Here is a 13,310-nt window from a genome sequence, read left to right on the forward strand (position 1 = left end):
TGATCCAAATATGGTCTAAAGATCCGATTCATTAAAGCCATAAATACCGTTAGGGCATTAGTGAGCCCAAACGGCATCACTAGGAACTCATAGTGACCATATCTCGCTCAAGGCGCCTTGGGCACGCCCAAATCTCGGATTCACAATTGATAGTAGCCCGATCTCAAATCTATTTTTGAGAACACCGAGGCTCCTTCAGCTTGATCGAACAACTCATCAATACGTGGCAACGGATATTTGTTCTTTATCGTCGCATTATTAAGTCGACGATAGTCGATGCACAATCGCATGGTTCCATCCTTCTTCTTCACGAACAACCGGCGCACCCTAAGGCGAAAAACTCAAGCGAGCAAAACCTCTATCCACCAATTCTTGCAACCGAGCTTTCAACTCCTTTAATTCGTTGGTGCCATACGATACGGAGCTATCGAAATTGAGTGGTACCAGTACCAATTCGATGGCAAATTCTATTTCCGAACAGTGGTAAACCCGCAATTCTTGGGAAAACATCCGGTATTCACAAACCACGGCACAGATTCGGGTTTCTTTTCGATTCCTTGTCATCGAGCATGTACGCAAGGTACGCTTCGCACCCTTTTCTTACATATTTCTGGGCCAACATCGTTGATATTACAGCTGGCAACCCCTTTAAGTCCGTAGACTCAACCCGAATTATTTCATTGTTCGCGCACCTCAAATCGATAGTCTTGCTCTTGCAATTTACAACCGCATCGTGCATGGTCAACCAATCCAAACCAAGAATAACATCGAACTCATCGAACGGCAAAATCATCAAGTCCGCCGGAAAACAAGAACCTCGGAACACTAGGGGACTTTTCTTGCACACTTTGTTGACAAGCACGTAATGACCCAAGGGGTTTGACACCCGAATTACAAACTCAGTAGACTCAATGGGCAAAGTCTTACTGGACGCTAAGGTTTCACATATATATGAATGAGTAGAACCAGGTCAATCAAAGCAATCACATTTGTATTGAAAAGAGTGAAAGTACCGGTAATAACATCCGGAGAGGCAAGATCCTCGCGTGCTGCAGATGGCATAAGTCCTAGCAGAGCACGAGCCTCGGATCCGATGGTAGCATCTCTAGATCCTCTCGACCGCCATCGACATTGCCCATATTTCTAGGTGGCCTACCTCGAGCAAATGGTAGCACCGGGTTTGCACTCGACTTACATTCTGCTCATGCATCCTCTGCAATCCTTCATAAAGTGGTCGGCCGATCCACACTTATAGCAGAGCGATCACGAAACCAACAGCTCCCGAATGCCATTTTCCACAATGTGGACACTCCGCCTCTCTCGGCAATCATTTCCACCACCATGATCGAGGTGACTCGTGTGGTCACAGGGGTCGATCGCGTCCTCGCCTAGAAAAGCCCAAACGCTCTAGACCGGCTCGCATCATCTCGAAATCTCTTCGATGCTTGTTGAAGAGACTTTCCGAGGACCTCTTTCGAATTCTCCGTTCCCACATCGCTTTTTGTTTCTCCTTTCTAAGCTCTTCGACTTTACAAGCTCGCTCAACAAGTACTACGAACTCTCGATCTCGAGAATGCCAACAAACATCCTTATATCATCATTCAGCCCATCCTCAAGCGTTTACATAATAGCTTCGGACGAAATGCATTCTCGCAGTCTGGCTAAGCCTCACAAACTTTCGCTCAGAGTCGGTAACGGACATAGAACCTTGCTTAAGATCAAGAAATTCCTCCGCTTTTGGTCGATGAATCTCGATCGATATACTTTTTTCGAACTCGGTTTGAAAGAATTCCCAAGTCACTTGCTCTCTAGGCACCACGAAGTCGAGTACTCCACCAATAGTAGGCGGACTCGTAGCAAGGAGATGGTACACTTTAAGCACTCATCGGGTGTACTGTGATAGCTCATCAAGCACCGGATAGTGTTATCTAACCAAAATTCAGCTCGCTTCGGCATCATCATCATCCGTAGCCTTAAATTCAGTGGCCCCATGTTTTCGAATCCTATCGACCGGGGCTTACTTGACTTATTTGGTCATCACCGGAGGTATTGTAGGTGCGGGGTTGCATTTGTCGTGAATGGAGGTTGTGGAATGTACCGTGTTGGTTCGAATGTATTGATTAAACCATTCGCTCATCACACTATAAAAGGCTTGCCTAGCCTCGTCATTAGGATTGCTGGCCATAGGTTGAGAGTCCGCCGCGCTGTCCCTTGCACGGAGCAGCGCCACACTCTCCACATCGTCACTATCGCTTTCGGTTGGGATCGGGATCCATTGCTATAAACAAACACAAAGTCAAATTGTCGAAATCACCACACTATCGATTCATCATTTAATGGCATGTATAGCTAGACCCCAACACATCACAGTAGTCCTAGAATTGACTAAACCGTGGCTCTAATACCAATAAAATTGTAACACCCCGAACCCGAGACCATCGCCGTTGTCGGACACGAGGGGTTAACAAGCCAAGTTCACTTGTTTTGCCCATCCATTTGACATTTTCAGTCAGGCTGGAAAACTGCGTCACTGTCGCCTTAAAAATCATATCTCGAGTTTCAAAACTCGGAAACTGGTTTCGTAAATTTTCCCTGAATTTAGACTCATATATCCATCCATGGATTTATTTCTATAATTTTTGGTTGGGCCCATTGGTACAGTTTATTAGTTAAAGTCACCCATGTTACAGGGATCGACTGCTCTGACCTTCGCCCGGTATAACTTGAATATCGCTCTGTACAGGGCTTTAATACTGGTGTCGTTTGTTTCTAATGAAACTAGACTCAAAATGGAATCTGTACATATAAGGTATGTCTCCTAATTCTTTTTGGATAATTTATAGTAAATTTTTAAAGTTGCGACAGGGAACCCAGAAACCGTTCTGGCCCTGTCTCACAATAGCTTTAATATCTCTTAACATGTAACTCCTATGACCATTTCGTTTCTTCCATATGAAAATAGACTCATCAAGGTTCATTTACATAGCTTATTCACTATTTAATTCCATTCCTACGAATTTTGGTGATTTTTCACATTCACGTCACTGCAGCTGGCAGCATCTGTTTTAAGGTAGGTCTTACCTATTTGGTAGTCTCCATGAACCAACTAGTCTTGCCATACATAGGTTCATATATGATCATTTTAACCATGCCAATGGCTGATCATATGACCAACATTCCCATTTCCAAGCCATAGCCACATCATGACACCAAATATATACATACAAACCACAATTAGTCTAAGTTCATGCTTCTTTTTTTCGAGCCATTTTCGCATGGCCGTACATATATACATCACAACATATTTAACCAACAAGGGGTAGTCCTATACATGCCATTTCAAGTTCAACCAAAAATTTATACCAAAATGGAGGCTTGATAGTGTGGATGACTTCGACTTCAACGATCCCAAATCCGATTGCTTCGAGCGAAATCTAGAAAACTCGGATGTTGTCGAACGGCTTTTTCGGCTATTCGATCACCTTTTCCTTCCCCTTGTCCAATTGTGGCCCTCTTAGCTCTTGAGCTAATTCAAACAAATTCAATTTATTAAAACCTCATTGTGCTTGCTTATGGCCGAATATGACAAGGAGTTTTAAATGGTCATATGGCCACTCTTTAGCTTGAATACACAATGGTCATGCACATTTTATACTACATCAAGCAATTCAATACAATTTATTTGAGCATCAAGGAAAAGCTAAGGCCTTCAATAGGCTACTCAAGGCCGAATATTCATGTACATGTTGAGGTCAATTTTGCACTTAATACCTCACAAAAACAGCATGCATTTTACTAGTTAATGCTTTGCACATTGTGGCCCAAAACTTATAATATAGCATCAAGCACTTATATGTGTGCTAGGTCAATTGTGCTTGCAATTTCACAAGCATTCTTCCACATCTTCTTCTTTAAACCAATATATTCATCACTTACTTCATAGCCAAAACATCATGTGCAAACATATATATACAATATGAGCATGGTCAATTTCAAGATGTCCATAGCCATCCAAAATACAAATTTTAACTAACATGCAAGAAGCATGAACCATGTTCATGAATGCATCATGGCCGAATATGAAAATCATGCTCCATTCAACTTCAATCATGGTTAAACACAAAAGGAAAACTCAAAATCTTACTCAAGAGTAGACAATCCATCATTGCATGCATCATCATCAAGCTTCACACTTAGCATGCAATGGCTTTATCACCATAACAACTTTGGCCAAATACCATTTCCATGGCATAACAAGGATTTGAGCCATGGCTAACATGCACATCAAATTAGTAACCAAACCATGCATGAAACTCCCAACACAACCTCATACATACCTTAATCTTGATGTAAACTTAGCCAAATCTCCTCTAGGTCTCTTCCAACCCAAGCATGAAGCAAAAATCCTCCCCTTTTCCCTTAGTATTTTCGCCAAGAAGATGAGAAAGGATGAACAAATTTTTCTTTTCTTTCCTTAGGACATTCGCCAAGCCTATGGAGAAGAATGAACACTTTTTTTTTCATACTCTTATTTTATCATTTCTAACATCATCCATTAGTAAAACATGTTGGGAACATGTTTCCTTGCCCATAATTTGTCATGGCCGCCATCCACCTTAGGGAATGGGATAATTGACATGCAACTCCATTTATTTCACTTCATGCATTATTAGGCCACTTAAAATACACCTATCACATTTTCAAGTCCTAGCACATGGGTCCTTTCTTATAAATTTGCACCTAATTAATAAAAATCGAGACACGAAATATTTACGCATACCAATTCCACATACAATAAGCACGGAATATAACACTTAATTATTCTTGTGACTCGGTTTCGTGGTCCCGAAACCACTCTCCGACTAGGGTCACATTAGGGGTGTCACACATCATACATGTAATGCAATGCAGTGCATTCCCATCCCAATAATCCATCCGCTACACACCAACTCCGTCCCCCGATACACATCATGTGGGGATATAAATATCGACCCACCCAACTGATACACATCTAGCGTAGCCCAGTTGCGGAACTACCTTTATTTACATATTGGGCTTAAAAGCCGTCAATGGATCCACGATTGTCAGGCAACCATGCGATCCTCATATACTTCCTCCGTTCCATAATTCCCAACCCATATGCAACCTAAGCAGAATATCATTTGTATGTAGTAGATATGTATGTCACATCCATTAAACTTACATTCAACACATAGGGGTATTTTGGTAATTTTTGCCTTTAAGGGTATTTCTATAATTTTCCCTTTATTACGATTTTCACTTACCTTGGCCCGTTAACAAATCTCGTGAGCTAAGATGAACAAATACTATGCACCAGGTATGCTTCCAGAGAAGAGGAGGTGAGTCATTAAGACCGCTTAAGTACCAAGCTCTCCCTAGATCCAATCCTAGACATGCATATACCCGTTGCCACACCTTAACCCTAAGACCACGGTCGCATTAAATTAATTAAGTTCTATGTAGTCATCATATACTAGACCCAAAACCCCTACATACATGCATATGGCCCACTAGGCCCAATCTCATTTATATGGCCCATCCGGCCCAATTCACGTTCATATGGCCTATCAGGCCCAATTCACATTCATATGGCCCATTAGGCCTAATCTCATTTATATGGCCCATCCGGCCCAAATCAAATTATATTCATGATCACATACAAATTTTCTATCACATAGCATCAATTATCAAATTTTGCCTAATATAGGCCCAACAGCCCCTCGGGCCCATTTTGCCTATTCTGGCCCATTTGGCCTATTCACAACCCAAGTCCATGGAATTGCCCATGGGCCTCAGGCAACCTATCAGTCTCCCCCTTACGAGTGTTCACGCACTCGCAAGACTACCGTAGCCAAACTTTTGGCTTTTCGACATTTCGGCTTTTGCCGATCTACTTGTGTGTGCAGTGTAAGTACAAACCTGGTAAGCAAGCATGCCGCGATTCCCTTAGTCACCAACCTACAATGATATCACCCTTTCATTAATAGTATGTTTAATCCATATTCTACCCAAAAACCGAAACCTCACCTTAGCTTTACCTTGAACACCAATCCTTAATAGCTTTCCTTGATCACGTACTCCCTCGATCTGCATTAATCTTACGCATTAAAACCAGAATAATAGATGACTCCTATCCAACAAAAGTCCCCTTACTTTAGCTATGAACATTCGGCCACCTTAGCCAATGGGAGAGGATTACTTACCAATACCGCAACACCTAAGGAACAATTCGGCAAAGAGCTAAGATCCGAGATCTGATACTAATTCCCTACCACAGTTGATTAGAAAGAGTGAGGGACAATATTCGATACTTAGCAAAGAAAATCGATTGGAAGAGTAACACTTACACTAGATTCGGTCAAAGATTATTCAACTCTAGAGATTTAAATGGCAACAATTGTTTATTCGGCACCAAGGGAGAGAGGAAGACGAATTGGCTAAACCCAAAAGTGAAACAAAGAAATCAGCACAAGGAAAATAAAAAAGAGAACAAGGGTTTTCGGCTTTTAGAGAAATCGACAAAAACAAAAGGAAGAAAACAAAAGGGTTTTCGGCTTTTAGGGAAGAGGGTTTCTGGAAACAAGGTGAGAAAAAGATTTCGGCATTAGCCTCATACCCTTGCATTCGACACCTATTTATAACCCTTATGGACGAACTCCTCAAGCCCAGGTTCCCATTTCGACTCCACTTGCTCCTCATTTCTCATCCCCTCGTTTTTCTCCCTGATAACCCCTTGATCCTTTCCTCAAATTTCTCTCCTGAACACTTTCCTTGGAGTCCATCTTCACGCCACTTCCAACCTTCTAGAAGGCCAAAATTAAACTCCTAAAAATACTAAGCTAGGATTCGAACCTCGAATCTCCTTGGTAGCAACTAACGCCACCTCCTTACACCCTAAGTGGTGTCACTTAGCCATTCATACACAAGGCTTTTTGATGCCATTTTCCCTTATCTTTATTTAAAATCCCAACAACTCCCAACCCTGATTCTTTTAATAATGAAATTAAAATACCTCCACCACAAAACTCGAACCCAGAACTTCCCCAACAAACCTAGACACTTCAAATTCCTTAAACCCTTAAAGCCAACATGTCTTTTGTAATTTTCTTGCTCACTTAAAAATTTTTTATGAAACCTAAAGCCCAAAGCCCAATTCATTTAGGCCCAAAATTTGGGGCGTTACAACTCTACCCCTTAAAAGAAATTTCCCCCTCGAAATTCCCAACCATTAGTACAATTGCATAACATAGACTACCACACCAGGCTCCCACTGTGCACTCTAATTCCGCACTAAGTAAATAGCACATTATGGTTAAAGTACGTACCAATATTCGCCTATGGAGCGTCTCTGTCCTCTTGACGACGTGCTGCATAGACCAAAGCTGGTTGCCTCGCCTCAGCATGACTAGCACCTTTGTCCGATGCTCCACGACCCAAACCATTTCCACCCCTTGCCTGATCATGGCCTCTTGGTAGTTGCTGACCACCCCTCGATCGCTGCACACCACCTCGGTCCACGACTGGCACCTGACTTGACATCCTAGGGCAATTCCTGATCCTATGCTTCATAGATCCACAAGCTAAACAAGCTCCTATCCTCTTCCAACACTCGCTTCTATGGCTTCTCCCACAATCAGCATAAGGTGGCACCCCTGGATTAACAGTAGGAGGCCCTGCTCTGACTGGCCCATTAACTCTGGCCCTAGCCCTAGGCATCTGTCCAACACCAGGAGTCTCAGCCTCCTTTTTATTCTTACCCCTTTCTTTTTCCAAATTTAGACGCTCAGCGCACTTCCCCTCCTCAGCTATCTTTGCTTTCTCTACCAATTTCGAGAAAACTCATTCCCTTTGTGGAGCTATCAACACCCTGAGGCTATCTCTAAGTCCATCCTCAAGCTTAACACAATGCTCATAGTCCATTGCCACCATTACTCTTCCATACGTACTAAGGCGTAGAAACTCCGCCTATACTCTGCCACCGATTTGTTTCCTTGGGTCAAGTTCAGAAACTCCTTCCTTCTAGCATCCACGTAGCTCGCACCTACATACTTTCCTTGGAATGCAGCTTTGAAAAACTCCCAAGTGACCCGTTCCGGTTGGGTGCCCTCTTTCACTATCAACTGCCACTGATAGGCTTCTTCCCTAAGCAGTGACACTGCCCTTTCAGCTTTTGGTCTGGTGAGTAGTCCAAGTTCTCCATTATCCTTTTAGTGACCTCTAACTAATATTCCACCATGTTAGAAGCCACGCCAACCACGCCTTAAAGATCTCAGCCTCGTTTGATCGAAGTAGCTCTCGAATGGACCCCCAATTTCACCATTGTTGGGCCCAGTGACCCTCTCCAAAATCCTTAGCATTGCCTACAACAATGCGTCATCCCCCGTGGCCTGATCGTACTATCCATTCTCAGCCACGGATGAGGCCGGAGCCTCTTCTACTCTAACATTGGGCACATGGCCTAACGCTGATGACTCAGCCCTTACGCTTCCTCGACCTCAGCCACGACCTCTCGCACCTCTTCTAGCACTCATCGTCGATGGACGTATTGTTTGGATTAAAAATTTTATGAAGTTTTAGTAGCACTCATCGTCGATGGACGTATTGTTTGGATTAAAAATTTTATGAAGTTTTAGTTAGTTTCAATATTTAACCTGATGTTTTATGAAAGTACTTAGAGAGAATATTGTTTTCAAAAATCCTCTACAGTTTCAGGATCCTACGGGCTTCAGTTCCACTCAAAATCATCTAAAGTAGCCCTCTAACTATCTACTGTATAACAATTTAAACAAATTTAAGAATAAAAGTACTTACTTGGGTCGACATCAGAGACTCGGTGTGCCGCACAGCAAGACTATGATTCAAAATATTTTTAAAATCCAAGTAATAAGTAGAAAAAAGAAACCAAATAATAATAAGGCCCACTTCACAGCCTGAGTTTTGCAATCGAGCTCTGATACCACTAAATGTAACACCCCAAACCCGGCCCAGATGCTATGGCCGAATCTGGCGTGTCACATTGATGTGTTTTAGCGAAAACCATGTTTTCATCGAAAACCCTTCTTAAAATAAAAGAAATCCTAATTAACTAAAAAAAACCTTTCAGTTACGAAAGTTTTGTTTAAAAAATTTGATTTTTAAAAAGAAACTTAGTTGCGGAAACGTAGAAAACATACTATAATTTAAGAAATCCATGTTCACCTTCTCGTAATTACAATGAAAATAATAATAATTCAAGTAATAATAACATAATGAAATCCTCATTACAATCTGATTTGAACACACTTAAAAAGGAATAAAAACTTAAATGCCTAAAAAAACCAAGTCCGAATTATCTTGCTAGCCGGCCACCGAGAGTCCCTCCAGACATCGAACCTCCTACCGAGCATCACATGAGAAAAAAAATAAATGAGGAGGTGTGTAACACTCCTAACTCGTGACCGTCGCCGGTGTCGGACACGAGGGGTTAACGGCCAAATCCCCTTAAGGTACCAACCAATTTGACATTTCCAGTCAGGCTGGAAAACTGCATCACCATCGCCTTAAAAATCATATCTCGAGTTTCAAAACTCGGAAACTGGTTTCGTAAATTTTCCCTGAATTTAGACTCACATACCCATCCATGGATTTATTTCTAGAATTTTTGGTCGGGCCAATTGGTACAGTTTATTAGTTAAAGTCACCCATGTTACAGGGATCGACTGCTCTGACCCTCGCGCGTTACAACTTGAATATCTCTCTGTACAGGGCTTTAATACTGGTTCCGTTTCTTTCTAATGAAACTAGACTCAAAATGGAATCTGTACATATAAGGCATGACTCCTAATTCTTTCTGGATAATTTATGGTAAATTTTCAAAGTCGCGACAGGGGACCCAGAAACCGTTCTGGCCCTGTCTCACGAGAACTTTAATATTTCTCAGTATACTGCTCATATGGTCGTTTCGTTTCATCCATATAAAAATAGATTCATCAAGGTTCAATTTCATAATTTACTCACTATTTAATTCTACTTCTACTATTTTTAGTGATTTTTCAATCTCATTTCACTGCTGCTGTCCGCAACAGTTACTGCAGTAGACTATGTCAATTTCATGAATCTTTCCTTGGCCTTAATCAACCATCATACATGACACAAATTATGGCCACCTTATCAAAATTAGAATTTCTAAGACTCGTGGCTATAGGTTCTAGCATCCCACTCGACGACTACATAGGCCATTTTCACATGGCTTAAAGTTTACAACCCACAATTCGACAAAATATAATAGCCTATACATGCCAAATGTTCTTCAACAACGAAAACAATACCACAAGATTTCAGCCGGTGTGATGACTTCAACGACGGTCCCGATCACGCAAACAATAAGAGTCCGAGAGACCTAAAATGGGTGACAAGAAAACACCGAGTGAGTTTACAACTCAGTAAGTCATAAGCATTCATCAATCCATCGATAAAGTTACTACAACATGTACAACAAACGAGGCTAGGTACTCATCCATATCGAATCTATACCATAATACCTCGGACCTTTCGGTCCAATCTGCACCAAATCATACATCCACATTTCATATTCTACACAACAAGATAATCAAGCATTTTACACATTAACTCATTTTCCAGCACAACCATACAATTTCAATCATCACATAGATTTAAGGCTTACCAAATTCAACCCCAAGCATGAACGTATTTTCTATTCGTCATGGGCTCGAGGTACTTACCCGATCCGCTGTCCATACTCAACTCGATGGAGACACCCCTCCATATATATAGAGTACGCACACACGTGCTTAATACTCGATTTCGCACACTTAGTGCCACGCGATTTAAGCCCGCACACATAGTGCCATACCCTTCGAGCTCGCACACCCAAGGTCAGATTTTTCCAGCATGCACACTTAGTGCCATATATTTCTAGCATGCACACTTAGTGCCATATATTTCCAGCACGCACACTTAGTGCCAATCTCGTCACCGCACACACGTATTGTTCAAGACACTTAGTGCCGAAAGCAAACTTTCTACACATTTCACTATTTCTTTTATATTCAACAATTGTCATCACTCCATACACATACAATTTCATTTATATACATATAGCATCCCATTAAACACAATTGCATGAATTTTACAATCATTTAAGCAATATCAAACATATGTGCTTGATGACTTACCTTGTTTAGGGTAGAACGGTTCCAAATCGGCTACTCGCTTGCTTTCTTCTTTCCTTTATCCAATCTAGTTCCCTTTGCTCTTGAGCTAAATCAAACAAATTTACTTCTCAATCAAACACACACATACGGCAACCATATACATTTCGAAACCAATTCATTCAGATCATTTGTCCATACATTAGCTTTTAACACATTCGCCACTAGGGCAACCTATTTAACTTTTAAGATTCATTTCTAATTTTAGTTAAACAATGCCAATGCCATTAACTACTAATGCCACACACACATATGCATAAAATTAACCCATACATGACCTATAGCTCATTCGGTCATTCATCTTTCAAGCCTATCAAGCTTCATATCATGCTTCCTTGGCGAATATACATATAACCCCAATTTAGCATTTTTATTCATTTCATGATACATTCGCCTAGGCATAATTTCATTGAGAGTCCCTATTAGCCACTTCACCCTTCAATTATATCATCTACTTAACATTTCTTAAGATTACCATCTTAATGCCCATTATAACCACTCTCATAATCTAAATCTAAAAAAAAAATCGACAACACCCACCTTTTAGCTATCTTAGCGAATACTTCTCAACACTTAGATTAAAGTATGCACCTTAACTTAATACAACTTTCATTATCCCATGTAGCCGAATGTACCAAGCATTTATCATTTGCACATAGATTCTATAGCATGGCCGAATACTCATGCACATACACATAACAACAAGAACTCAAGGATCTAAAAATCTCCTTTTATTAAACATTCATCTCACTTCTCTTCATGCTTCATCACAACAACATTTAAACAACCAACCAAAAAAGACAACCTCCATGGCCGAACTTCATCTCCATCAAATAGCAAAGAAATCTAAGCCATGGGCTAGGTAGGTTTCAAACTAACAACTAAAACATGCATGAATCTTAAGGAATGACATCAAACATACCTCACTCTAGTTGCAAGTATGGCCAAGCTTCTCCAAACCCCCCCTCTCTCTCACTCACGGCAATTGAAAGAAATTTGAGGAAGGATGAGCACTTTTTTTTTGTTTTTCTTGTTCAATTCACGGCAAATGGGGGAAGGCATCCACACACACTTTTTTTTTCTTTTCTATTTCTTTTATTATTTCTACATAATCCACTAATTAAACATGTTGGCAACATGTTTCCACTCATAGCATGGCCGGCCATCATGCTTCATTTTGGCTAATTTGACATGCAAGGACAACACTTTCCCACATGTATTAATAGGCCACCTTACATTTGCCTAGCACATTTCTAAATTTTTCTCACATAAGTCCTATTTGATAAAAATTCACTTACAATTAATAACATCCAACCATGAAATTTTCACACATGCATATATGCATATAATGATCATCAATTATGATGGTTAATTATTATTATGACTCGGTTTAGTGGTCCCGAAACCACTTTCCGACTAGGGTCAATTTAGGGATGTCACAACTCTCCCCACTTAAGAAATTTTCGCCCCAAAAATCTTACCGTAAATAGGCTCGGTATCGCTCTTTCATAGAGTCCTCAAGTTCCCAAGTGGCTTCTTCCATTCCGTGTTTATGCCACAACACCTTCACTAACGGGATTTTCCTATTGCGCAACTCTTTACTTCACGCCTCATAATGCGAACGGTTCCTCTCCATAGCTCAAATTAGGTGAATCTCAATCTCAGATGAAGCAATTACGCACGATGGATCGACCTATATCGTCAAGCATCGAGACATGAAAAACGCTAGAATCTTTTCGAGCTCGGGGCAAAATTAATCGATATGCGATCGCCCAACTCGTTCGGATACTTCATATGGCCCGATGAACCTCGGACTCAATTTGCCCTTACGACCAAATCTAAGCACCTTCTTCCAAGGTGAAACTTTGAGAAAGACCTTGTCTCCAACCCGATATTCAATATCTTTTCTTTTCAAATCAGATACGACTTTTGGCGATCCGAAGCAACTTTCAAACTTTCACGAATCACTCGAACTTTTTGCTCGGCATCCTTAACCAAATCAACCCCAAAGATTTTTCCTTCACTAAGTTCAGTCCAGAATAATGGGGTACGGCATTTACGATCGTATAAAGCCTCGTA

This window comes from Gossypium arboreum, chromosome 1 (assembly GCF_025698485.1).
Source record: "Gossypium arboreum isolate Shixiya-1 chromosome 1, ASM2569848v2, whole genome shotgun sequence".
Taxonomy (NCBI): Eukaryota; Viridiplantae; Streptophyta; class Magnoliopsida; order Malvales; family Malvaceae; genus Gossypium; species Gossypium arboreum.